At 40.3% G+C, this 27973-nt stretch overlaps 1 protein-coding gene and 1 long non-coding RNA gene across 6 annotated transcripts in view; one reads left to right on the top strand and one right to left on the bottom strand.

The window, feature by feature from the left end:
- The window catches only part of LOC105469070 (potassium inwardly rectifying channel subfamily J member 16), a 209297-nt gene that overhangs the window by 5995 nt on the left and 175329 nt on the right, over nucleotides 1–27973 (bottom strand). Inside the window, exons 1-2 of one of the 5 annotated variants that reach the window (XM_011719653.3) lie at nucleotides 24783–24974; nucleotides 23072–23159 (exon numbers count right to left, since the gene is read on the bottom strand). The exons of 3 other annotated variants lie outside the window; for them this stretch is intronic. The gene's annotated coding sequence lies outside the window, so the exon portion shown is untranslated. Of the gene's footprint in view, nucleotides 1–23071; nucleotides 23160–24782; nucleotides 24975–27973 lie in introns of those variants that run through there. One more of the 5 variants, XM_011719651.3, reaches the window with a different exon arrangement.
- On the top strand, nucleotides 1134–6839 carry LOC139359678 (uncharacterized). The gene is made up of 3 exons (XR_011615966.1): nucleotides 1134–1190; nucleotides 6144–6275; nucleotides 6609–6839. It is a non-coding gene; the product is annotated as an uncharacterized lncRNA (long non-coding RNA).

Genomic DNA, 27973 nt, shown 5'->3' with positions numbered 1-27973 from the left:
TGTTATAAACAAGCCTCTTTCAAAACACCTTCCAAAGTGAATTTTCAATTAATACAAGTTACAAGTGAACAAATTTGAGGGTGTGGAAAATGTACCCTTGAATAATGTAACAATTTGAGAGATACAAGTTACAACTGAAAATTTGGCCCCAAACTCACCGTGTTTCCTGATGTGGTTTCATTATTGTGATCATTAACTTCAACTTAGCCAAAGACAAGCATTCAGATTCTGTTTAGGGCTATACACTTATCCTTTTCTTGAATCTCCAACTATATAAATAACGCATTTTTAAAAAGACAGTTGTCTTTAGGCCAAATGATCATATGTAACCAAATAAATCATATATAATCTGAGCCATTTCTCAGCCTACCCAATGAGCAAAGAAGTCTATGGAGGCCTTTTTGTCACACTGACTAGACGAAATAGTTATTAGTCTCCTATTTAGTACTTCGTGTTAATTTGAGCTTTTTTCCAGCTGTTTACCATTAAATAATAGAGGCTAGCACTTGTTCATTGACTAGAATTTTATATTTACCGTTTGTATTTCTTAGGATTAAAACTCACCCTTAAAGTGCTTCGATGCTTTCGTAATTTTCTTGTCGCCATCAATTCCACCATGAGAAAGCATCTGCAATGTTCCTACTTTTGTAATTTTTTGCATGCTGCTCCCTAGACACCGATGGTGGCTATTGAAAGACTTTCCCTTGGGCCTGGAAGCTGCCAGGTGGGTGGTGAGTAACTCCTCCCTTCTCAGGCCCAGTCCCAAGGCTCAAGACCACTTGCACCAGCAGCCTGCGTCAGCAAGCTAGCAGAAACCGGAAGAGAGGAGCCGGAAGACACGTACCTCCTGAAGACCCAGAGGCCATCCTGGGACCGCATAGCAGTTACATCAGGCTAAGACACTTCCTGTTTACAGGAGACTATATAAACCCCTGCCCCTACTCATTTGGTGCTGACGCCATTTTAGGCCTCAGCCCGTCTGCGCCCAGGCGCTCATTAAAACAGCGTGTGGCTCCACAACGCCATGTGGTGTTTGTTGGGGCACTCTTGGGGTTTGAACTGATACAACAGCCTTGCAGCTATTTCATTGGTTTAAAGGTTCTTTTTTTTTTTTTTTTTTAATTGCAAATGATAATTACTATCATTACAAAGCCGTAGAATATGAAGTTCAAAAGAAAACGCTGAATCAGGTAAGGTCTCTTCTGCCATATAATAATGACAAAGGTAGTAAAAGCGCAGCCATTTCTTTGCCTAGAAATGACTTAGAGTTCTTTTATAGATGAGGCTAGAGAAGAGGCAGTGCCCTCAGGATGGTGAAGCGTTTCCTCAGAATGCCATCAACGTTTATTAAATGCGCACAGACACTGAGGAAAGCAGCCAGAGACTCCCTGATTTACTTCATCCCACAGGGAGGACTGAGAGAGGGGAAGGTAGAAGGGACAGTAACCCCAACCCTGATAACCACTTTTCTCATGTCTTACTCATTGTCTTAAGCTCAGATACAGAAACATTTCTTAAGCTACTGTGACTAGCAGGATCTGCTTTTAGGCCTCATCTTTCTAAATCTTTGTATGTATTTAAGGAGAAACTTTTAATAATTTAGCACATTTCAAATAAGCTATACACAGCAAGGAACATTCTCAACATAACATGCACATCCTGCTTATTTGTCCCTTTTTCCAGTACACAAAAGCCTCTCAATTAGACTCATCAATTCTGAAACAATTCCTCTGCCATTTTGCCACCTCCTCTCAAAGTCAGCAACTTAACAGGTAAACTCCTCTTGTAGATTGCTCTTCAAAGGTAAGCTCATACCGAGGGTACAACACAGTGGTTAAGACACTGGTGATAAAACTGGATCTTTCCTGTAGCATCTACTTAACATAATATATTAATATGAATTGTGTGCTTTGTATACTTTGAGATGCACCACAAAAAAGGTCCAAAATTTCTTCAAAAAATCCAGTTCTGATTTCTGTGGTCTTTGAGGTAACAAGTGCCTTCTTTACCATGTAAAGGACCTGAGGTAGCTAACACATGAAGTCCTCAGTATTCAAGTTACTTTCCTGACAACTATAAGATGAGATAAGTTTTGGTGGAAATTTGAGAGCTGATGGGGTGGAGAGTAGAAGAGATGGCCTAATTCTGTATGCAGGTCATTGCCTTTGAAGACAGGCTAAGGTGGAGCTCTGAGGGAGGGGGAGGAGACAGGGGAGGATGGGACCCAGGGTAGGTGAAGAGTAGGCCAGTAAAGGAAGGTGCAGTTGGATGGTACATTTGGGTGCTGAGAAGCAAAGAGAGAGAGAGGTATTAAGAGTTAGGACAATGCCGGGCCAAATTAGGCTACGTGGCTATTTTGCTCAAAACCTGTTTTACAACTTTTTGCCTTTGCCCTAGAATTATGCAGGAGCCTGAGGCCTGGAATCCTCCTAAGACATTCAGACCCGCTTAAGTGGAGCTCTTCAGTTGGCCGCTGAACTCTTGCTTTACCCAGAACCTACTAGATAACTGTCCATGTTTCTCCAAATACTCCCTGACTCTCTAACTTAAGTTTCTCCTTTGGTGACAAGTCAGTGGCATTCTCAGGTTTCCTTCTCATCCCCAGAGCAAGTTGTCCTACACCTTTTCTTCCCTTTCTGTTCTCTTCTCCCTCTCAACTCTAACCTCTAACCCTAATCCACCATTTTGGTGAATGTGGATTTTACCCCTCTCCTGATATAACTCTACAGTTTCTCCTCCTGAATCAGTTTAAGAAAACCTTGTGCCAGTTTGCTATAGAAAGGGGTTATAATCTGTTATGAGCAAACAACTAACTGAAAGCTGGAGCTGGGAAGAAATCCAGTGTGACAGCATCACTAGTAACATCTGGAGATCCTGCTTCTAGCCCGGTTTTTCCTTAAGTAGTATCTACATCCTGATTATAAATCGTACCTCTCCCCAAATGTTGCTCTGTTTTATAAAGAAGCAGAAGAAATGTGGAATCTGGGATTACGTTTCTCCATAGTTCTGGATCTCAAGATTGCACCAAAACAATATAAATTGTAATTTTAAGTTATCTAGTTTAGAAATCAAATTCCCATAATATTAGTTTGGTGCAAAACTTAAAACCACGATTTATTTTGCACCAATCTAATGAATAGTCTAAAATAAAATGGTTTTCGGTATTGCAGAGAGGGCCTGAATTAGGAGGCAGACCCCAGTTCCAGGTCTGCCCTCAACTTCCTGAGCATCTTACAGAAATAATTTCTCTGAGCCTCATGGTACTTATTCATGAAATAAGGTTATGATACCTATGTCACCACATTACTGTGAAGTTTGAATGAGATAATGAATGGGAAGCCACCTTTTAATGGGTCAGACGCACAGGAGTCATTCAATAATTATTGCTTGAATCTGAGCCCCGTTGTCAAAGGCATTCAAACCAGGGGGACTCCATCTTGGAATAGGAGCTGGGTAAAATGAAGCTGAGACCTACTGTGTTGCATCCCCAGGAGGTTAGGCATTCTTAGTCAACAGGATATTTACAGTTAAAAGAATAAGGTAATCATGTTTACTGAACAGACCTACGGCCTAACAGACCCAGGAAATGTCCTGATGTCCTGATATCTTAAGAACAAAAGCATTCTTAAACTAAGAATCAGTTTCACTTTAAAGATAATAATATAGATTCTTGCAGAATACTGTAGTTACACAAAAATTAAGAATCCTTTGTCAAAAGCTCTTGTAGTAAATCACATCTCCCCCATGATTTTTTTCCTTTGTTATATATATAAAAGCATTGCACCCAAGGTGGGCATGTTCCTCCATCTGGTTTTTTGAATGCTCTGCTCTGTCTATACAGGACCTATTCTTTATTCTTTCATTCCTCTGTTTTCTATTTTTCTTTTCTTTGAGACGGAGTCTTGCTCTGTCTCCAGGCTGGAGTGCAGTGGCGTGATCTCGGCTCACTGCAACCTCCACCTCCCGGGTTCAAGTGATTCTCCTGCCTCAGCCTCCCGAGTAGCTGCGACTACAGGTGTGCACCACCACGCCCAGCTAATTTTTTTTTCGTATTTTTAGTACAGACGGGGTTTCACCATGTTGGCCAGGATGGTCTTGATCTCTTGACCTAGTGATCCACCCTCCTTGGCCTCCCAAAGTGCTGGGATTACAGGCGTGAGCCACGACACCCAGCCCATTCCTTTGTTTTCTTAATAACTTTTTTTCACTTTACTCTGTGGCCCCGAATTCTTTCTCGCGCAAGATCCAAGAACCCTCACTTGGGGTCTGGATCAGGACCCTTTTCCAGTAACACCATGAGAGCTGAGTTTCATCCTCTGTAGAATATCAGAACACTTGCTTTCACTCTCTCAAAGGGTGCTCCACTGGCAGAACACTGGCAGAGAGCATGTGGTTCCCAGTATATATTTCTATCTAAGCTCAGAAATGGTATCACTCTTTCTTACCACAAAGCAACCTGGGCCACTTTTCTGTCCTTCCACTAGTTCGTCAAAGCCCCAGGGACAAGGAGACTTTTATTTCTTTCCTCTCTTTTTTTCTTTTTTGAGATGGAGTCTTGCTCTGTCGCCCAGGCACAGTGGCGCGATCTCGGCTCACTGCAAGCCCTGCCTCTGAGGTTCACGCCATTCTCCTGCCTCATCCTCCCAAGTAGCTGGAACTACAGGCACCCGCTACCACGCCCAGCTAATTTTTTTTTCTTTTTTAGTAGAGACGGGGTTTCATGATGTTAGCCATGATGGTCTCTATCTCCTGACCTCATGATCCGCCCTCCTTGGCCTCCCAGAGTGCTGGGATTACAGGCATGAGCCTCTGTGCCCGGCCTTTTTTTTGAAACAGGGTCTTGCTCTGTCACCCAAGTTGGAGTGCAGTGGTGTGATCAGAGCTCACTGCAGCCTCAATCTCATGGGCTCAAGCCATCTTCCCACCTCAGCCTCCCAAGTAAGTAGCTGGGACTGTAGATGTGTGCACTATGCCTGGCTAATTTTTAATTTATTTTTAGAGACAGGGTCCCGCTGTGTTGCCCAGGCTGGTCTTAAACTCCTGACCTCAGGAGTTTAAGGCAGGCCTCCAGCCTCAGCCTCCCAAAGTGTTGGATTACAGATGTGAGCCACTGTGCCCAGCCAACTTTCCTTTCTTTTTACAACCATCAGTACATGGGAGATCCACTGCTCCTTGTCAACACACATATCTGAACAGACACACACACATACACAAACACACACCCATCTACCCAACTCAGTTTAAAAATTGTATTACTATTTACTCCTTTGCTCTGTATTACTTTAGGAACGAGCCTAAAGGAGACAGGACTGACAAGATTGGCAAAGTTGACAGGTTAAAGAAATCCACAAGGTGTTTATCATGCTTATTCTTTGTCTTAAATTGTGTGTACATGTTTTACTAAGACGGTTCTGAAACTTTCTCTTATTCTTATCTTGAAAATCACCCTGCCCATCCCTGTCTTGGGTGGATGTTAGCCCAAGTTGCTTAGATTTTTTACCTTGAGCTGGATCTGGGTTGGCAAGGAAGTCAGATAACATGGGATCTGATGTTCCTTTAAAAGACCACAGCTCAGTCTCTTTTCGTTGTATAAGGAAAGCACTTCCCCCAACAGCCTCTACATTCCCCATGGGAGTATTTGCTACTAATTATTTTCATTCTTCTTTTCTTTTCATTCATTTTTTAAAAAAACTCGAGTTCCTACTATGTTCCATCCACTTTTAGGCACTGGAAAACAGAATTGCAGCATCTTGGAGTTTACATTGGAGAAGCGGGTATCAATAAACATGAAAGCAATACAAAGGAAAAATTTCCGATAGTAATGACTATCATGGAGGACACAAAATAAAGTGCTACTATGGAGAAGGGCCTGGAGCAAGGAGGGAGGTTATTATTGAACCGGGCCATCGGAGAAGGTTTCGTCCAGGGCCTGACATTCAAGTTCAGAGTGAGCTCTTCATTCCTAGCCTTAGGTTAAAATGCTCTCAACTCAGACCTTGCTCCCTATCTTGTTTTGTTTGTTTGAGGTACAGCCACTATCTGGTTGTTAAGGCTCTCACTATTTATAGGTATAATTTGGCTGCAGCCTCCCTCTTTCTAATCTAACTTTAAGACCTGGTTCTCATAAGAAGTTATCATTACAGGAACGCATCTGCATTTTATCATTGAATGCAGGCTTTCCAGATCTCTCACCTGGCTTCACCTGGTTTACATAACAGCCTTTCAACTCATTTATTGCCTCTTTCATCCAGAGTGATCATTTCTGAACCTGAAATGTAAGTATCTCTCCTCCTGCTACCATGGGTACAGTCCAAGCTCCAGAATGTGGTCTAACAGCAGAGTAGTCAAAGGGCAGGAATATGAAGATCAAAGACTTGGATTCTCATTTTTTTTTTTTTTTTGCCACATCTTAGCTGCATGGAATCACCATCTGTAAGCCTCATTGTATTTATTTAAATCAAGTGGACAATAGTCGATTTATCTCAAAATTTTTTTTGAGGATTAAATGACATAAAATGAAAGCGCATAATAGCTAACACCTGGGAAGCTGTCTTTTATTTATAGTCATCCTTATCCCTTAACTTTAATAAATCTCTCTCCTGTGATAGCTTATCACACAGGCCTTATCTAGTCTGGGAGAGATGCATATCCAGGCTATAATCTGAAAGAGGAAGAGGAATTAACTCCATAAGAAGAGGAAGCAAAAATGTTTTCCAGGCAGAGAAAACAGTATCTGCAAAGGCTCCATGACTCAAAGGTACATAGGACATGCTTTCCAAAGACCTGAATGTGGGCATGGGTTGAAATGGGGGAGAATTGAGGCTAGAAAGAGAAATAGAGCCAGAGTATAAAATACCTCATAGGTAAAGATTTGGGTCTTTCTGCCAAGTACAGTGAAAGCTATCGAAGTATTTGAACCAAGGGCATTGCATGGTAACTTCTGCATTTGAAAAAAATCATGCTGGCTGTCCACTGGAAAATCAGTTGGGGAAATTTAAGAGCAGAAGGAGGGAGGTAAACCAGAAAGCGATTTCAACAATGAGGTAAGAGATGATCATGACTGAGATTAGGATGAGGCCAGGGAAGATATCAGAAGCCACGTCTCACACGGTGCTTTCTCACCCTTCATGTGCAGAAGGGCCACGTGACCTAGGAGTGGCCAAGCAGAACTTCACAAACCAGGCTGAATCTTGAGGAAATGACACAAGAGTTGCTGACTCCTATTATTTCAGGAATGGCAGGCAGTCAAGAGGCCAGTGGTGAAAGAGAGAGAGGCAAGTCACAGCTCCCTAAGAGGCAGTCTCTGAGACAGGATTTTTATTTTGCCTTGCCTCTTGTTTCTGCCCAAATCGGATTCTATCTTCTTATATTTGATGCTATAAGCTAAACTGTTATCTTTTCAATAATATTTTCTTCTGCTGGTGTTAACCAAGGATAATTTTTGTTGCTTGAAAAATAACAACAACAAAAATCAGTTAAAATTTAACTACATGTACCTTTTGAAAAAGTATCCTGGCTGGGCATGGTGGCTCACACCTGTCATCCCAGCACTTTGGGAGGCCAAGGTGGGTGGATCATCTGAGGTCAGGAGTATGAGACCAACCTGGCCAACATGGTGAAACCCTGTCTCTACTAAAAAAAATACAAAAATTAGCCAGACATGGTGGCAGATGCCTGTAGTCCCAGCTGCTTGGGAGGCTGAGGCAGGAGAATGGCGTGAACCTGGGAGGCGGAGTTTGCAGTGAGACGAGATCATGCCACTGCACTCCAGCCTGGGCGACAGAGCGAGACTCCGTCACCAAAAAAAAAAAAAGTATTATATATGCAAGCATATGGTCTCATGACTCTCCCTTAAATCATCATGCCAACTACCAGCAAGCCCTTTAGTTCACTTCTAAGTAGATATTAAATCTACTCAATTCTCCCTGTTGTCGAAACCACTAAGTCTTCAGTGGGCTACAGCAACAGTTTCCTAAGAGGTCTCCTATTTTTGCCCTTCCTACACGTCAATCTATTTTCTATTCTTTTCTTTTGAGACAGTCTGCCCAGGCTGGAGTGCAGTGGCATAATCTTGGCTCACTGCAACCTCTGCCTAACAGATTCAAGGAATTCTCATATCTCAGCCTCCTGAGTAGCTGGGACAACAGGCACGTGCCACCATACTCAGTTAATTTTTTTGTATTTTTTTTTTTTTTCAGTAGAGAAATGTCTAAGCAGCACAATGTTCACTAGGGGTTTCACTGCATTGGCCAAACTGGTCTTGAACTCGTGGCCTCAAGTGATCTACCGGCCTCAGCCTCCCAAAATGCTGGGATTACAGGTGTGACCCATTACACCCAGACCTCTTTTAAAACAAAGTCAAAACATGTCACTCTTTGCTTAAAACTCTCCAGTTTCATTCCATTGCAATTAATTTGCATAATCTGTATGGTAAGCAGATTGATACATCTAAAATCTGGCCACCTCTTTAAAGTACTTCCTACTACTCTTCTCACCGTTCTGTGATAGGTAGAGATCTTCACTGTATCTTCTGCTTTCACTAACAAACACAGGGGTCAGAAAACTGCAGCCTGAGCGCCAAATCTGAGTATTGAGTTGTTTCTGTAAATGATGTTTCATTGGAATACAGCCAGACCATTGTTTAAGGTCTCTGGCTACATATTGTTCCTGAAAATGTTCAGGAAATGCCACCCCAAAATATGCCACTTTGGTAGCTGATTACATTAAACTGGGGTTTCTGTGGGACAACAGATACAGGCAGTCTTTCTCTGGGATCCCCTTATCTGCCTAGGGACAGATCCTCCAAAAAGAACTTCTCAATTGTCATTGATACCCCTGCCATTCCCCAGTTTTATCAACCAGGATTCACTCATATCCAGAAGGGGTAACTGGAAGTTCATGCCACACCCAGACAAACTTTGTCACAGACTGTCACCTCTTTTTCTACGGACCCCATCATCTTTCCCCCAAATCATTTATACCCCCCAACTTGTCTGCATCCCTACTCTCTTCTCTCTTATAAAGAGGGTATAATAAGCTTTTAAGTCTAACTGGTTTCTTGAGTATTCACTTTTCTTTCCTAGAAAAGAAAATGCACTGGATAAATGCATATACACTTTCTCCTGTTAATCTATGATATAGTTTGGATATCTGTCCCTGCCCAAATCTCATGAATCTCATGTTGAATTGTAATCCCTAACACTGAAGGTGGGATGCCATGGGGTGGGGTGGTTTGGATCATGCAGACAGATCTCTCTTGGCTTGGTGCTGTCTTCATGACAGTGAGTGAGTTCTTGCAAAGTCTGGTGATATAAAAGTGTGTGGCATCTCTCTTCTCTCCAGACACTTCTCTCTCTCTCACTTGCTTCTGCTTTCACCATGTGGAGTGCTTGCTCTCCCTTCACCTTCCTCCATGATTGTAAACTTTCTGAGGCAACCGCAGAAGCAGATGCGGGCACTGTGCTTACTGTCCAGTCTGCATAACTGTGAGCCAATTAAACCTCTTTTCTTTATAAATTACGCAGTCTCAGGTATTTATAGCAATGCAAGAACAGCCTAATATAGAAAATTGGTACTGAGAGTGGGGCATTGCTACAAAGACACCTGAAAATGTGAAAGCAGCTTTGAAACTGAGTGACAGGCAGAGGTTGCAAGAGTTTGGAGGACTCAGAAGGCGGAAAGATGAGGGAAAGTTTGGAATTGCTTAGTGTTACATGGTTGTGACTAAAATGCCAATGGTGATATGGAAAATGAAGTCCAGGCTGACAAGGTCTCAGATGGAAATGAGGAACTTACTGGGAACTGGAGCAAAGTTGACTCATGCATGTTATGCCTTAGCAAAGAACTTGGCTGCATTGTGCCTCTACCCTAGGGATCTGTGGAAGTGTGAACTTTATAGCGATAGTTTAGGTATCTGGTAGAAGAACTTTCTAAGCAGTAAATTGTTCAAGATGCAGCATGGCTGCTTCTAACTGCCTATTTTCAGATGCAAGAGCAAAGAAATGACCTAAATTTGGAACTTATATTTAAAAGGGAAGCAGAGTGTAAAAGTTTGGAAAATTTGCAGCCTGGCCACATGGCAGAAAAGAAAAGACTTTCTGGAGAGACAAATTCAAGCAGGCTGTGGAGCAACCACTTGCTAGAGATATGTGCATAACTAAAAGGGAGCCAAGTGCTAATATCCAACGCAATGGGAAAAAGTCCTCAAAGGAATTTTAGAAATCTTCTAGAAAACCCCTCCCATCCCAGGCCTAAAGGACTAGGAGAAAATAATGGTTTTGTGGGCTGGGCCTAGGGCCCTGCTGCTTTGTGCAGACTTGAATACTGCTGCCTGCATCCAGGTCACTCCAGCTCCAGCCTTAGCTCAAAGGTCCCTAGATACAGCTTGCTTGAGTTGCTGCTTCAGAGAGTGCAAGTCATAAGTCTTGGTGGCTTCTATGTAGTGTTAAGCCTGCAGGTTCACAGAATGCAAGAGTTATAAGGCTTGGTAACCTCTCACTTGATTTCAGAGGATGTATGGGAAAGCTTGGGTGTCCAGACAGAAGCCTGCTGCAGGGGTGGAGCCTCCACAGAGAACCTGTACTAGGGAAGTGCAGAGGGGAAACATGGGTTGGAGCCCCCACACACAGTCCCCACTGCGGCACTGCCTAGTGGAGATGTGAGAAAGGGTCACCATCCTCCAGACACCGGAAGAGTAGATCCACCAGCAACCTCCACCTTGCGCATGGAAAAGCTACATGCATTCAACAACCTGTGACGGTAGTCTCAGGAACTAAACCCTGCAAAGCCACAGACGTGGAGCTGCCCAAGGCCTTGTGAATCTACCCCTTGCACCAGTGTGCTCTGGATGTGGGCCATGGAGTCAAAGGAGATTATTTTGGAGCATTAAGATTTTATGACTGCCCTGCTAAGTTTTAAATTTGTGTGGGGCCTGTAGAGCCTTTATTTTGACTAATTTATTCCTTTTGGAATGGGAATGTTTATCCAATGCCTGTTTGTACAAGGCCCCTATTGTGTCTTGGAAGTAACTAACTTGTTTTTGATTTTACAGGGTCATAGGTGGAAGGGATTTGCCTCATCTCAAATAAGACTGTAAACTTTTGAGTTAATACTAGAATAAGTTAAGACTTTTGGGAATTTTGGGGAAGGAATGATTGTATTTTGCAATGAGAGAAGGAAATAAAATTTGGGGTGGGCTAGGACAGAAGTATATAGTTTGGATATTTGTCCCCACCCAAATCTCATGTTGAAATGTAGGGGGGACCTGGTGGGAGGTGTTTTGATCATGGGGTAGAATCTCCCATGGTGTGGTGCTGTTTTTACAATAGTGAGTTTTCATGAGATCTGATCATTTAAAAGTCGTGGCACGTCTGTCCTCCACACTCTCTCTCACTTGCTCCTGCTTTCACCATGTGATATGCCTGCTCCCCCTTCACTTTCCATCATTTTGTAAGCTTCCTGAAGCCTCCCCAGAAGCAGGTGCTGGCATTATGCTTCCTGTAGAACCTGCAGAACTGTGACCCAATTAAACCTCTTTTCTTTTTTTTCAGCATGCATTTGTTTATGTATTTTTATTTTTTTCTTTTTTAAAATTATACATTAAGTTCTGGGATACATGTACAGAAGAACATGGAGGTTTGTTATGTAGGTATATACGTGTCATGGTGGTTTGCTGCACCCATGAAACCGTTATCTACATTAGGTATTTCTCCTAGTGCTAAACCTCCTCTAGCCTAGCCCCCAACCCCCGACAGGCCCTGGTGTGTGATGTTCTCCTCCTTGTGTCCATGTGTTCTCATTGTTTTCTTTAAAACAGATTTAAATTACCTAGGTTTTAAATTACCCAGTCTCAGATATTTATAGCAATGTATGAATGGACTGATACAATCTGCCTCTTGTCAGCTTATTTTGTAGACTCAAATTCTGAACAGTCATAAGTTCTACTGAATTTACTGAACTTGAGGCTAGAGGGAAAGTCTTTCCTCTGCTACATCACACAAACTTACAAAGTTGAGTAGCTGCATCAGGGGCCATGTGGTCCACAAAGCCTAAAATATTTACTACCTTAAATATTTTCCTAGTTTGAGTCTTTGCAGAAGAGATTGCCATATCCTGCTCTAAAGCCCAAGGATGTTACTGCCACTGATTAACTTTTTTGTTGATTAGATTGTTCTGTGAAATAAGTTGTAAACTCCACGAGGGCCATGCTTGTCTATTTACCACTATATCCCTAACAGCTAAAGCAATATGTGATGTATAGGCACTTACTAATTATATTTTGAAGAAATAAATGAATAATTGAATAATACAAAGATGATATTTATCCTCAAGGAAATTTCACCCCTCATAAGGTAATTAGTACTCCTAAAACTACAAAAACATCAGTGCTGACAGTTCTCCAAACACCAATTGTCAATTCCTCCCAGTTATCCTACGTGTTCCCTGTTGCAGATACCAGCTCATAAACAGAAAACACAAAAGTTATACTATTTGTTTTCACTTATCATCTTCCTCAGGACCGATGATAGATCTCAGTAAGAAATTTTATATTATTATTATTTTTTCAACTTTTAGATTTGGGGGTACATGTGGAAGTTTGTCATTCAGGTATATTGCGTGATGCTGAGGTTTGGTGTATGAATGATCCTTTCACCCAGGTACTGAGTATAGTGCCCAAGTTAGTTTTCCAAACCTTGAAGCCCTCCCCATTCTCCCCTCTAACAGTTCTCTGTGTCTGTTGTTGCCATGTTTATGTTCATGAGTATCCAATGTTTAGCTTCCACTAAGTGGAAGTGAGAACGTGCAGTATTTGGTTTTCTGCTCCTGTGTTAATTCACTTAGGATAATGGCCTTCAACTGCATAAATGTTGCTGCAAAGGACATGATTTTGTTCTTTTTTATGGCTGTGTAGTATTCCATAGCGTATATTGACCACATTTTCTTTATCCAGTCCACCATTGATGGGCCCTTAGGTTGATTCTATGTCTTTGCTATTGTGAATGGTGCCTTTATCAACATGAGTGCATGAAACTTTTGGTGAATGATTTGTTTTCTTTTGAATATATACCCAGTAATAGGATTGCTGGATTCTGTTTTAGGTTACTTGAGAAATCTCCAAACTGCTTTCCACAGTGGCTGAACTAATTTACATTCCCACCAGCAGTGTGTAAGCATTCCCTTTTCTCCGCAGCCTCACTAACATCTGTTGTTTTTAAACTCATTAATAATGGCTGTTCTCACTGGTGTGAGATGGCATCTCATTGTGGTTTAGGTTTGCATTTCTCTGATGCTTAGTGATAGTGAGGATTTTTTCATGTTTGTTGACTGCTTGTATGTCTTCTTTTGAAAAGTGTCTGTTCATGTAAAAGCATTTAATTAAATTTGTTAAGTCTATAATTGAATTACTAGAAATGTGACTCCCCTAATATTAATGCATGTTGTCATATTGTCACTTTAAAGATGTATTCAAATGTATACTTTTAAACTATTTCTGGAGGTAAGCTAGCTCTGTGTGACAGTAGTCTATGAATCTGGTACACCCTCCAATGCAGCAATTCCTTTCTCAGCATTTTTTTCTAAAGAAATTATTATGGATGAATACAAAGACATGACTACATTGGAGGGCTATTTGTAGTGACAAAATCTGGATGTGAATTAGCTGTGTTATAAATGAGAGGTTGATTTCATAGGTAACAGTACAATCATATGATTACTCTATAGATAGCCATTAAAAGTAATGGAGTAGAAGAATGACAGGAAAAAAATGTGGGCTTTTTAAATGAAAATCAAAACAGGGCTACAAAAAATCTCATACAATAGAGTTTTTAAGTTTAAATATATTTTAAAATGGAGAAAAAACAATGATATACAACAAAATGTTAATTTTGATGTGATTTTTTTCTTCTTCTGTTCACATATTTTCTAAAATTTAACAGTAAACATGCATGGATTTTGCTGAAGGAAAAACAGGTATTTTCAGTTCATACTTCAAAAAATATTAATTCTGAGGCTTTGTAAAGGGGAAACAAATCAATAGCAATCTAAAAGCATTTATTGACTGTTTTAAAGGCAGCTATAAATAGCCCAGCGAGGCAGACAGTCATACAGACATTTAAAGTCAGACATTGATGCTGTAATTTTTGCTGGAACAATTTACAGAAACAAATATAGTGACATTTAATTCATCTAAGTAAAACCAGATCTCATTTAAAACAAGGAGGTGGGGGGAAGAGGGAGTCAGATCACATTTGGCCACTGGAGACCAATTGGGGAAATCATGAAAACAGTGGATATACACATTGGGGATGAAGCAGAGTTAGCATTAAACGAGCATCAAATGCATTTCCCCTTTTTGGTGCCTCCTTTTGTCTCTTTCCCATTCCAAACCATATTAAACTGTTAATACCTTTATTTCTTGGCTTGTATAACAATGTCTGTTTTAAGAATCTTTCTTTTATCTTAGTATTTTCAATGACTTTGGAAAGAAAGTGTTAAAAATTGTGCTGTTTTGCAACTTTCCTACTTTAAGATCTGTATTGCTAGATGTACAAAACTCAAGTAAATGGTCCTTCAAATGACTGAGTTCTGAGGAGGGCAATTATGTATTCATGATGCAGGTTTGCCTAAATAGCTGACCCTAGCTAGATATTCATAACCTCAAACTACATATTCATAACCTCCAACACCTCATGTAGATATCCCTACAAGCAGTATAGTATAGCGGTGTTTTTTAAAGCGTAGTCAATTATTTGCTTTCAAATTCTAGGGGAGCATCTTAACACTTGTAGATTCTCGATTTTCACCCCAATCCTGATTTGGTTGGTCCTTTATTGATTCTTATGTGTTTTCGAGATTGAGACCTTAAGTTTCAAAAATTGAGACCTAGATTCCGATACATAAGAATTTGAGTTTAAATACCTGCTTGATTGCTAGTAAGAAGTAAGACTGTGCACTTTTGCACCAACTAATCAACCTCTTTGAGCCTCTGTTTGCCCATCTGAAAATGCAGATCAGTGGATTGCTATGAGGATGAAAAGAAGCTGTGCTTCCAAACCTCCTTTCATACTAGGTAGTATTGTTTAGTTTTTAATCACAGTGCGTGTAGCTATGACTACAGTCTTAGCCAAACCAAATAACGAATGGAAAGTGGAATTATCTTATGCAGATTAATATCATCGTTCAAGTGTAGATCCAAATGGGGAAGAGAGTTAACTGGCATTTTTCCACCACCATTAATTATAAGATTGGCAATTTCCCAGATTTGTTTCAGAATTCTGTTTAGCATCTAATTGCCTTGACCTTCAGGGAGACATGACAGAACTGCCCAGAAGAACTACAAGTATTGCTAAGAATAGAAGTCATTTTGTACTAGTTACCTGCGTTGTGTTTTTCGACAGAATGACAACACTCTCCATGGTGTTTCTAAATGCCAGGTTACCTATGACTAATCTTGAATGGCTCCCATATAGTTTTGTATGGGAGCTGCTTTGGTTGAACCTAACTGTTCATTTCAAAACAAATGTAATTTATGGAAGGCATATGTGTCATGACTTTTGACCTTCTCAAAATTTGGTATTTATGGTATGCCAACAGAAATCCAACTCCTATCTCTCTGTTGCTCTTTTCCCATTTGTGAGAACTGGCCTGCAGACTGTCCTCTTTGGCAATTTACAGGGAGTCTATTTATTAGTCTATTCAATCTGCTGGGAATCACTGAACTCACAGATGTGATTTACTCGTAGACCAGAAACTCCCTGGATAGTGTCTACAATTTCTTTGACCTTTAAGTGATTGAGTTTCTGTTTTAAGCTGTTGCAATGAAAACTCAGGACATCTTTATTGGAAAGGAAAATAAAGTAAGTGTTATTGGCTGATGGCTCAATTCCCATTTTCCCTGTGGATATAGATAAATTAAGAAGGCCTTAATATACGAGACAAAAGATCTTCCTAAGAAGATCCAGATAGATAGTGTCTTGAGACAATACCTTAAGCTATATGTTGCTTGTCACGTGAGATTAACTTTCTATTAGTGTGTGCCTTCTCAAGGCCTCTTAGCAGGGAAGCATTACCACTTACTACAGATAATAGAAGATTTAGAGAGCTGATAGCAGTTAGTGTATTTGATAGAATCTTGAATTTCCATGTATTTTTTTTTTAATACTTTCTCTTCCAATCACATTTTTTATTTCCATGATAGTGCTAGAGAAGAAGAATGAATCATCCTGTCCTGATTTGGAAGGTTGGAATTTTATTATCTATGAATGCCTATACACACAGCAGCAACCCAAGTTAGTAATATTTTCCTTAAAAAGAGAAGAAAAGACAGCTCTTTGAGAATATAGTCTTCTATGGTGGAATAATATCAAAGTGAGAAAGATGCTGCTAGATCCAAAAGAAAGGTGACTAGCATTAAGACTTTTCCCAGCATTTAAGGAACAAAGATGCTTTCCTGGTATTTGACTTGGGTGGTTAATTCTTGATTTTCTAGGCAAATGAAGGAAGTTGGTGCCACAGATAAGCCATAAAAGGAAAGTAGTGATAAATCAATTTGCATTTGACTTGGAATAAATTATATGCTTTGAAAAGAATGCCCCATTAAAACTGAATTTTTGTTCCCTTGAAATAAAGCTATCAGATGAGAAAGATGTAACCAAGGAGAACATTCTGGGTTGTTGAGCAGAAGGAAGTATAGGAATTTTAATTTTAATTCCTTGGGCTCATTCTTCCAGCAGATAATCTGCCTAAGAAAATTTGAGTGGTGCTTGCCTTGAACAAATAGGTTTCCTGCATCCACAACGTAATTATTTCTTAGCCAAGAACGTGTATGGTATAGCTACATAGAGAAAGATTTCCAATATGTATTTAAAAATCAGTAATTTTCAAAAAACTAGCCAGGCGAGGTGGTGGGCACCTGTAGTCCCAGCTACTCGGGAGGCTGAGGCAGGAGAATGGCATAAACCCAGGAGATGGAGCTTGCAGTGAGCTGAAATCCGGCCACTGCACTCCAGCCTGGGCAACAGAGTGAGACTCCATCTCAAAAAAAACAAAACAAAACAAAACAAAAAATCAGTGCTTTTAGATACTTTTAGATACTGATTTAATTAAATATTATTTGTAACAATTTTAACTGTAGACCACATGGCCTTGTTTTATTTGAGGTTGATGAGAGAAGGGGACAGGGATGAGATGAATATTTTCTCTGATAATAAAATTACCTTTTGCTTCAACTTAACCAAAATGCCATTTGTACTCATAAATGATAGATAATATTTATGAAAAGATCATTCAGCTGATGGGTTTGGGAGTACTGCAGAACTTTCAAACACAACTGGAAGGATTATACTATAAACCAACACTATTTTTTTTTTCATTCATAGAGTTCAAGACAGGAGAAAGAAATACTGGCGCTTTAGCTGAGAATTATAAACATCATTGGCATTTAAACTCCCAAATCTCATGTAATTTTCCCCTGGAAACATAGACTGGATGCCCTCATTAAAAAAACATTAGAAACCTGTCCTCAAAGACAGATTGTCAATAACTTGTGAATGTGCCCCTGCCAGCTCCCTTATCCAGAAACATTTATGAGAGAAGACATAATAGGCTGAAGGAATATTTGTCCTGTTATTCATATTTGGCTAAATGTCACTAAAACTTTGTGAAAACCAAAAGAAGTGCAAGGCCCTGCCCATCAACCCCTAGCCCTCCAGGATTCACACTTGGTTCTTGGGTGGTCCCAGGGGCACCTGGGTGTGGCAAGACACCGTCTACGCTGTGCCATCAAGCCAAGCAGGTATCCACGCCCTCTCCTGAGCAGGACCACTCTGATTTCTATTTTTCTTATTTGAATCAAAAAATGTTCTTTATATGAAAGCAACACATTGGGATTGGTGACCGTATTAGTTTTCACGCCGCTGATAAAGACATACCTGAGACTGGGTAATTTGTATACAGAAAAAGAGGTTTAACGGGCTCACAGTTCCACATGGCTCTGGGGAGGACTCACAATCATGGCATTTCTTACTTGGCAGCAGCAGGAGAGAGAATGAGAGCCAAGCAAAAAAGGGTTTCCCCTTATAAAACCATCAGATCTTGTGAGACTTATTCACTACCATGAGAACAGTATAGGGGAAACTGCCCCCATGATTCAATTATCTCCCATCTGGTCCCTCCCACACACATGGGAATTACGGGAGCTGCAACTGAAGATGAGATTTGGGTGGGGACACAGCCAAACCATATCAGTGACCTTGCCTGTCTGTGGACATACGTACCCTGGTCCTTTCCCCAAAAAGATTTTACTACCAGTTTAATAGAACAACACTAATCAAAATCTCAGCTATCCAAGCAGTAATGGTCAGGAAGTCTAATAGTACAACCAAGCGTTCAGTGTGGTACAACTTTGAAGGTCCAGCCCGCAGGCAATCTATGATGCTAATCAAGGTTTTTCTGTGTGCTCCCAGCTTCTGCTTTTAGTGACACCTTCCCCTTAGCCCAGCTCCATCTCCTCTTTTTTGGGCTCAGTGCTGCGTCACTCTCCGATAATCCTAATAGCCATCTTGAAAAGCAGGTTGTATTATATCTTTTGTGTTTTGCAATTTAACAAGCTAAGTCTTAGGGAAACGAAGCCGTTGACTAAATGCCATTGAGTTGGAAAGCATAAAAACTAGCATTGCAGCCCAGGTCTCTATAACTAGTGTGAGTGGTGCATAATGGCTAATGTCACACTCGGGCCCTCAGGTGTGCATATCTTTTGCATACACAGCTTGAACCATGTTTTCTAGAATTAAGGAGATTATATCCTATTCCCTGCAACTCCAGACACCATGGTTGCAGTAAACTATTTTAGCATCTGAGGTCATCTTTAATTTTTCCTGAGATACATCTACTCACTCTCCTTACTATATCAGCCCTTAATATACACACTGGGGGACACAAATACAAGTAGCAAGCAACTGTAACAGACCTCCACCAGATCAAACCATTAAGAATCTAAAACATCAGCAAGGAAAGAGGTCAAAGGAAGCCGAGACTTGGGAGGGGTGCTCTGAGTGAGAGCTAACTGAGTGATGCCTTTTCATGCAGAAGAATGTTTCCAGTTGTGGGATTACGTGGCCACGGGGTAGACTGGAAGGAAGGCTTGTTGTCTTCAGACACCCTTTGGAATGAAGCCAAAGTGTTTTAACACAAAAGGAAAAACAATCCAGTGTGGGTGATGTCACAGGGCATCCTGAGGAAAGCAGCAAGCATAAGCTTCCTACTGCGTGGATCCAAAGTACACAGAATTATCTTGGTATTAATTCCTTCTGCAGTCAGAAGCTGGACTCTTATGGAAGAACTAGCTCTCATCATAAAGACTCGATGCTGGAAATGAGTGTGTGTGTGCGTGCGTGTGCGTGCAAAGTGTGTAGGTGTGTAAGTCTAGTTCCTGATCAGAGAGTTAGAGATCAACATTCCAGTCCCCTCGCAGGCTCTAGGTTGTCTGTGAAATCACTGTGAAGAACCAAAGGTGGTTTTCACTGGGTAGACAGAAAATCGTCCTGTTCGCCTCAAGGACACTATCAAGCTGTGATCAGAAATTTGCCTTCTAATATAATAATGGTGATTATTAGATATGGGAAGGATAGGGGTACAGAAGAGTGACCCAAAACAAAAAGCACTTTATGTCAGTGGCAACCTTGCATTAATGAAATGAAGAGACATTCATACTATAACAGGTGACGATGGAGAGTCTGTTTGTCATGCCAAATTAGAGAAAAAAGAATGCCTGAGACTGGGAAGCGGAAAAGCACATTTCCATCTTTGTGTCTGGAGAAACTTGACAGGACTGAAGTATGTATTGTCATCACAAAGGAGAACTGTTTAAGTAGAAGCAGTGCCTTCCCCTTTGAAGAGGTTATATCTCCTAATAGCGTAGGTCTGGACAGCCAAGTTTCTGGGTCCTTCAGCCTTGGGAGATCTTTGCTGATGGAATACAGTTTGCCAAGCTCCATGCTAGCAGATTGTGGGGCTGGGGAGCCGAGAGGATCATCCCAGTGACTGGCAGCAGTTATTTAGGGAGGAGACAGTAAATCTTCAACTAAGTATTATTAGATCTGACACATGTGGATGAAAAAGCAATGTAATGGCCAGACTTCTAAGGTCAAAAGCCAAGAGTTTAGGATTGCCCACTGGAGTGTGGCATATTCTGTTCTTGGGACACATCCAGCTATGATTGTAAAAGGACAGAAATTCAGTTGAGCTGCTGGAACAGGGAGTAAAGAGGGGCAGGGCTTTAGTTAATCAGCTTAACAGACACCCAGTGAGAGAACAAGGGAAGAGAAAGGGGGGAAAACCCAGTGTTGGGGAAGTTAGGAAAAGGGATAATAGGCAGTATGTAGATACTTGTGTAGGTAAGAAGTCTGCATCAAATAGGTATGGCAAAAAAAGTAACTGGGATCCTGATATGGAGCTGGGATTTAGGACCTCCAAACTGAGAGAGGATAATCAGATAACAATTATCAGCCAGAGAGAAACATTTCTTACGTACCAGGCATTTTATGTCCATGAAATGTGTTTAATTCTCCCAGTTACCCTGAGAACAAGGGATCAATATTATCCCTATTTTAAAGATGAAGAATCAAAGCTTAACTAGTTTGGGGTATTTATTCAGGGTCACAGGATAATAAATGTTGGGGAAAAAACACGAGAAATGTATGTCATTTTATTGCTAAAGTTTTAAGCCTTAGTAATAAAAGGAACTGTTGGACATGGAATCAGAGTAATGGTGGCTATTTGGACCTGAACTCTGGAAAAAATAGAACGCTCAGGCACTAGGACTGGAGCACAGGTTCAGAGCAGAACTCACTACAAGAAATGCTCACCAAGTCCCCTGAGATGAGTTTTAGAGCCACTCACTTAGGAGTTCTAGGAATGACCCATCCCACGACCTGGAGCAGAGGGGCCTGCGTGTGGAATCAAATGCCCTCAGCTCTAGGGATTGGAGAAACTCACAAGCAGGGAAATTTAGGCAACTGATTATACTAAATAGTTATCAATGTCAAGCTCAGAGGGCTAGCAAAAGTGGGCAAGGGGAAAGGGAGGGAGGAAGGTGAATGGTGTTAAAAATATCTCTTTCCCAGAAAATCAAGGCAAAGATTCAACAAAAATAGTTTTCTAGCCACAGAGAATTCCCAGTGGAAGTAGTGAATGCTGGTTTATTGGGAGATATTTCACATCTGAAATGTAATGTTTGATTCCTGGTACTTCTTTTGTTTAATAGAGATCACTATAGTGTTGAAGAAGTGGAACAGAACCCTCCTTCAAAAGTGACAATGGTAGAAGAAGCCACTGGGACACAGCCACTTTAAAGCAGATAATTTGATGTGGCCATTTATAGAGATCAAAATGCAAAATGACTGATTTGTCTTTACTAAACTATGCACACACAAAAGAATGTCCCTAGCCCTAACTTTCATCTTGACCCTCATTACCCCTCATGTCAGCCCATCCCAACATAACTTCTCTGACCTCAACTGCGTGACTGACCTGCAGAGATTGGACTCACCAGACGGGCAAGGCCCGGGGTGGAATGTGGATGTGTGAAATCAGGAAAAAGAAAAAACAGAGAAGAAACTATTAAAGATGATATAGACCTGCTTCTACAAAGCTATTATTGAACACCAACTACGCTCCCTGTACTGTAATCTAGATACGCTGAGATAGTCAAAACATGGCCCTGGCTCCAGTTGGTTCACACCCTTGAATGCAGTAACAAATACTCTGTATTCGTGTAGGAGAGACAGGGGCCCTGCTCTATGATGCTACAAAGAATGGGGCTAGAATCTGCTTATGAATTTTATAGGGATGTAGATTTAATGTCTGTATCATGAAGAATGTTTTCGTTGTTAGTACCTTACGACAGAAACAATCTACTGAGTATTAACTCTGAATTTGGATCAACTTGAAGAATTTCTGGAAGAGTTTCCTGAGTTTGCTAGATGGCTGGACTAGAAAATGCTGAAGTTCTCTTTTAACATTAATATTTAAAGGTTTTATTTTATGCCATTTTCTTATTAACTGGTAAACAGCACTCCAATTTTATGAGATAAACAGTGATGAAAGTCTTTCCAAGAAGACTGGAAATCAACAGTGTCAGACTTCACCTTCTCAATAAAGTCAAAAGACTTGAGTCTTCTAATTTTTTTAAAAAAATAATTGTGAGCCATATTTGTCATGCCAACAGGACAGATCATCCTGACCCACGTTTTGGTACTATCTGTGCCTTTGCTCATTGCACTGACTTCTTAATTTTATCTGAACTGTTTTCATTTTCATTTTGTAATTCTGCATATGGCTCAAAGAAAACAAAACACTCAGACTGGATCAAGGATTTTCTGAGCAACAATTTAAAAAAAAAAACAACTCAGCAGAATGACTACAAGGGAAGTTTCTAAGGATAGATGTTTCTGTTTCTTACTCCTGTGTTTCAGGGTGCCCCTGAATCTCACTGCGATGTTGGGTGTGTTGCATCTTGAAGGTGACCCAAGCTCAGGTTTTGATGATATGGCTGCTCTTAGGGTCTTATCAGGTTCTTATCGTGACTTGTGATTACGGATGTATTATTAAGTGATGCAAACAAAACAGTGCCTTTACTTTCATCAGTTAGATTAGATTTTTGAGTCAGTCTAGTTTGAATCTCATCTCCAACATTTACCTATGCAAACTCAGAGCAGTTATTTTACCTCTGTGTTCTCTGTCTTTTTAAAAGGGGCAATTATATAAGAATTAAATCAGATAGCATTGTAAAATACTAGGTATCTCATAAATGTCAGTAGTTTTTGCCTGAAGCTTAAGCTGTCAAGCAAAATAGGAACTTCTACTTTGGCTGGTTTGAGGCAGCTACTGTGACAATGGTAGAAGAAACCATTAGGAAAAAACCACTTTAAAGCAGGTATTCTGATGTGGCCTCTTAATAAAGATCAAAATGAACATTGTTTGTCTCTATTAAACTATGCACACACAAAAGAATGTCTCTGGCCATAACTTTCTTCTCGACCCCCATGACTCCTCATGCCAGCCCATCCCAACATACCTTCCCTCACCTCATCCGCATGGCTGACCTGCAGAGATTGGGCTCACCAGACAGGCAAGGTCCGGGGTGGAATGTGGATGTCTGAAAGCTGAAGATTAAATATTGCAGGTCAGAAAACCATGGCAGAAGCAGGTCAGGGCTGGTATGAATTGTTAGGGGCACTTTTGAGATTACAACTGTATCCCACCTTCCTCACTGCAAAATTGCAATTGGCTTGTATTTTCTTAACTTGAGAGCAAAACATGTATTCTTTGGAGTTGCACCACTTGGTATATTACTGGGAGCTTAGGTCTTAACCCCCTATCACTCTCTATATCAGTTTCTCTCCTCTCTAAAATGGAGCTAACAATAATTGTCTCCATTTACTTTGTGCTCCTTGTGTGCCAGGTACCATATCAAATGAAATTACATAATATCTAAGATATAGATGCTAGTAAAGGCTTTTGAAAAGCAGGCAGAGAGAAGTTTAGTAATTTGGGGGAAGGTCACACTGCCAATGCATAGACAATTTGGTCTCTACCTTGCACATTGTAGACTTTCAGAACTTCCAATTTTTAAAAAAAAAATAATTGTGAGCCATATTTGTCATGCCGACAGGACAGATGATCCTGACCCATGTTTTGGGTCTGTGCCTTTACTCATTGCATTGACTTCTTAATTTTAGCTGACCTGTTTTCATTTTAACTTTGTAATTCTGCATATGGCTCAATGATAACAAAGCACTCGGACTGATTCAAGGATTTTCTGAGCAACAATTAAAAGAAAAACCCCACTTCATCTGAATTCTCAGGATTACTTCAAGATTCATGGGGAATTTTTTAAAAGGCAGGGGAGGGATTTTAAACAGAAAAGCTTAACGTGTTTCATAAATAAGTCATTTACAGTTAAACCCATGGCCATGTGTCTATACTGTCTTAGAATTTTCACATAGATAAGTTGCCTTCCTTCAACTTGTGCCACTTCTTCTAGTGAAACGGAAACCTGAAGGCATGGAAAATAGTAGGTGTTGTTTACTCCATAGCAACAGTCCAGATTACGAATTGAAAGAAAGCAATGAGTAGAAGAAAAACATTAAAAGTTCAAAAGCCACGTGCTTTTATACTTAGTCAGATTTCAATGCTTGAAGGGCTTATTATTTATTGAAGTTACCTTTTAACAGTTGTTTTTCTAAAGAGTCTTTACGGCATTTCTGTCTATATTTTTAGTTGTGAAGAGGTAATTAATCCCAAATTGATGACAATGTATTTTATTACACAGTTTCAAATTCCCGATGCTACTTTGCTGTCACTTTGCAACAGTGGAAGAGTGACAAAGACATAACAAAAAAGACAGCTTTATGAATGACTGTTTTCCACAGGAAATGAAAGATTCACCTCTTCCACGTTGCTCCACGTCAGTAAGTTATGTCAGCTGGCTAAGTCATCATCCTTTTAGTCTCTCTCTGTCTCTGAATGTTACTTCCCTTAATGGATCTGCAAATGGCACTGACATTTTTAATCTGTTTGGCTCAGCGTTCCCCAGAGATTATACGAGAGAAAGAAAACCTGTTCCCAGGCATAGACCATGCCTCCATAAAGCATGACTACTGAGCCAAAAAAAGCATCATAAAGGTGCTTATTAACAGGGATACATACAAAAAGGATGAGCTGAAGAGAACAGATAAGCAATTAGTTCAGGCTTGGAACACTTTTAATCCATGACATGATCTTACCTTAGTGAAAGATGATGAAGTGCAGATCTGAACCCTATGTCCTTTTCATCTTGTAAGAGCATCGTAGCTGAGCATCTCACGGGCCCTTTTCTCTTGGCCCTGTTAGTACCCTTCTGAAGCTGTCAGCACCTACCGCCATGGAGATGAGAAACCCCACAGGAGAATCTCTCTCTTCTTTGCCTTTCCGGATACATTCACCACAGACAAAGGCCACTGAGTTCTCAGCCTCGCTCTAGTGAATCGACACTTTCTTTAACTGGTTCCCATGCCTACGCATAGTAGATAGTCTTGCCAATGGTGGCGGACAGAAAACAAGAATCAAGAATAGCCTTCTTCCATGCCCATTTACATCTTTGTTTTCTGATCAAACTTCTGGAAGCTTATATAATAATAAAAATCTTTTCATATCATAAAAGTGGCCACATATTACCCCTAAATTTCTTACTGTCCTCGGAGGCTGGATTTTCTCTTACTGACACCTCCAGGTCCTGTACAACCTGTTCCAAGTGTGTTCTTCTTAAGTGTAGGTGCTCTGTGATTGTGACAGCACAGATTTTTGCATGCAAATGTACACTTTGTCTGACTGTGTAACCCTATACCTATGGCAAACAGCATCTTGCCCCACATCATTTCATCTGGGTTTCAAGGAAGCATGTGCCCCCAGAAAGACTATCAACAAGCTCAGTAGTGACTCCAAGGACAAAGTGTAGATGTTCTTTCAACATGCTGGTCTTGTTTTGCAGTTTGTTTGTTTGCTTCCTCTAAATTTCAGAGAAGGAGGAGGTTTCCTGTTAAGAAGCATTACTGGCCAGGCGCAGTGGCTCATGCCTGTAATCCCAGCACTTTGGGAGGCTGAGGCGGGAGGATGGTTTCCGCTCAGGAGTTTAAGACCAACCTGGGAAATATAGTGAAACCTCATCTCTACTAAAAATAAAAAATAAATTAGCCGGGCATAGTAGCATGTGCTTGTAGTCTCAGCTATCTGGGAGGCTGAGGTAGGAGGATTGCTCGAACCCAGGAGATCGAGGCTGCAAGTTTGCTAGGATGATGCCACTGAACTCCAGCCTTGGTGACAGAGTGAGATCCTGTCTCAATAAATAAATAAATAAATAAAATAAAATAAAATAAAAATGAACCATTACTCAAAAAATGGCACAGTAAATACTTGTGCTATTTACTCAGATGATGGAACTGGTAGAAAAGGAGTTTTGGAGTGAGGGAATCAATAATTGGTGTTTTATTGTGGAAAATTTGAAATGCTTTCTGACAACAAAATGAACATGTCAAGGAGACAATATATTAGTCTGGAGTTCAGGGGAGAATTTCAAAATGGAAATATAAGATTGGAAGTTATCAATGTACATAGAGTATTTGCAACCATGAACATGGATGGAACAATACAAGAGTCAGAGTAGTTAGAAAGGAGGAGGATTCCAGTGACTAAGGCCTGGGACAGCCTAATTTAAGATTGAGAAAATGAGGAGGCTCTAACTAAGAAGACTGAGAAAAAGAATTGCTTGAAGTAGGAGGAAAAATTGTGACACATGATATGAAGTAAAGAAAATATTACAAGCAAAAGGCAGTGTGGTCAGGCATGGTGTCTCACCCCTGTAATCCCAGCACTTTGGGAGACTGAGGCAGGAGGATTGCTTGAGCCCAGGAGTTCACGACCAGCCTGGGCAACATAGTGAGATGCTGTCTTGACAAAAAAAATATATATTTTAAGTATATATATTTATATGTGTATATATATAAATATATAATATCTATAAATATATAATATATAAATATATATAATATATATAAATATATAATATATAAATATATAATGTATAAATATATAATATGTATAAATATATAATATGTATAAATATATAATATATATAAATATATAATATATAAATATATATATAAGCTGGATGGTGGTGCACACATGTAGTCCCAGCTACTTGGGTAACTGAGGCGGGAGGATCATTTGAGCCCAGGACGTCAAGGCTGCAGTGAGCCCTGATCATGTCACTGCCCTCCAGCCAGAGCAGCAGAGCGAGACCCTGTCTCAAAAGAAACCAAAACCAACCAAACAAACAAAAAAGCAGAAAAGGAAAAAGAAAAAGGCAGTGATCATCGGTGTTAGATACTAACAATAAGTCAAGATAAAGACAAAAATTGACCATTGGATTTCGCAGTGTGATGTCACTAGTGACCTTGATGGAAAATGTCACAACAGTTTTGGAGATAAATGCCTGATTTGACTAGGGACAAGTAAAAACAGGGTGACAGGAAGTGTTGGAAGCATGTAGGAAGCCTACAGAGAGTTCCACTGTCAAATGGAGTAGGAAAATGTGGTGATGGATGGGAAGGGATGTAGAGGTCCAATTGGGGTTAATTTTTCAGGGAAATGGTTATTTGTTTTGTTTTAATTTTTCACATAAGATTTTGCCAACCGATTAATTTTTTTAATTAAGTAAATGTCCTGCAATTACTCTTGTGTGTCATTGCTATTAAAAATAGCTACTTTTACAGGTAGCAGTGGCTCACGCCTGTAATCCGAGCACTTTGGGAGGCTGAGGTGGGCAGATCATGAGGTCAGGAGTTCGAGACCAGCCCAGCCAATATGGTGAAACCCCATCTCTACTAAAAATACAAAAATTAGGCAAGTGTGGTGGTGCACGCCTATAGTCCCAGCTACTCGGGAGGCTGAGGCAGAAGAATTGCTTGAACCCAGGAGGCAGAGGTTGCAGTGAGCCGAGATTGTGCCACTACACTCCAGCCTGGGCAACAGAGAGAGACTCCATCTCAAAACAAACAAACAAACAAACAAAAACCCAAAAAATAAAAAACAAAACAAAAGTACTTTTGGTGAACATGAAGAAGGCGTCCTGATTGGTTTCGTAGCTTCAATGTAAAATCATGGGGAGAGAATGGAATACTATTTTGAATCAGCCACTGGGTCCTTTGTGCATGTGATGTTACTAACCACTGGTTTCAACTAATCAGGTGAAAATGAATAATTCATCAACTCTTTTCCATCTTTTTCTCTCTTTTTTTCGCACATCATGTAAAATACTTCACTTAATTTATTCTTAAATAAAACATTGCTTTTATAATCAGATAAAACAGCATAAACTATAGAAAATATAAATTCTGTGATAATGTTTCTTTAATGTTTACTTTTCAGTAAACATTAAAAT

Source organism: Macaca nemestrina, chromosome 17, assembly GCF_043159975.1.
Source record: "Macaca nemestrina isolate mMacNem1 chromosome 17, mMacNem.hap1, whole genome shotgun sequence".
Lineage (NCBI taxonomy): Eukaryota > Metazoa > Chordata > Mammalia > Primates > Cercopithecidae > Macaca > Macaca nemestrina.
This window is presented reverse-complemented; position numbering and strand designations above follow the sequence as displayed.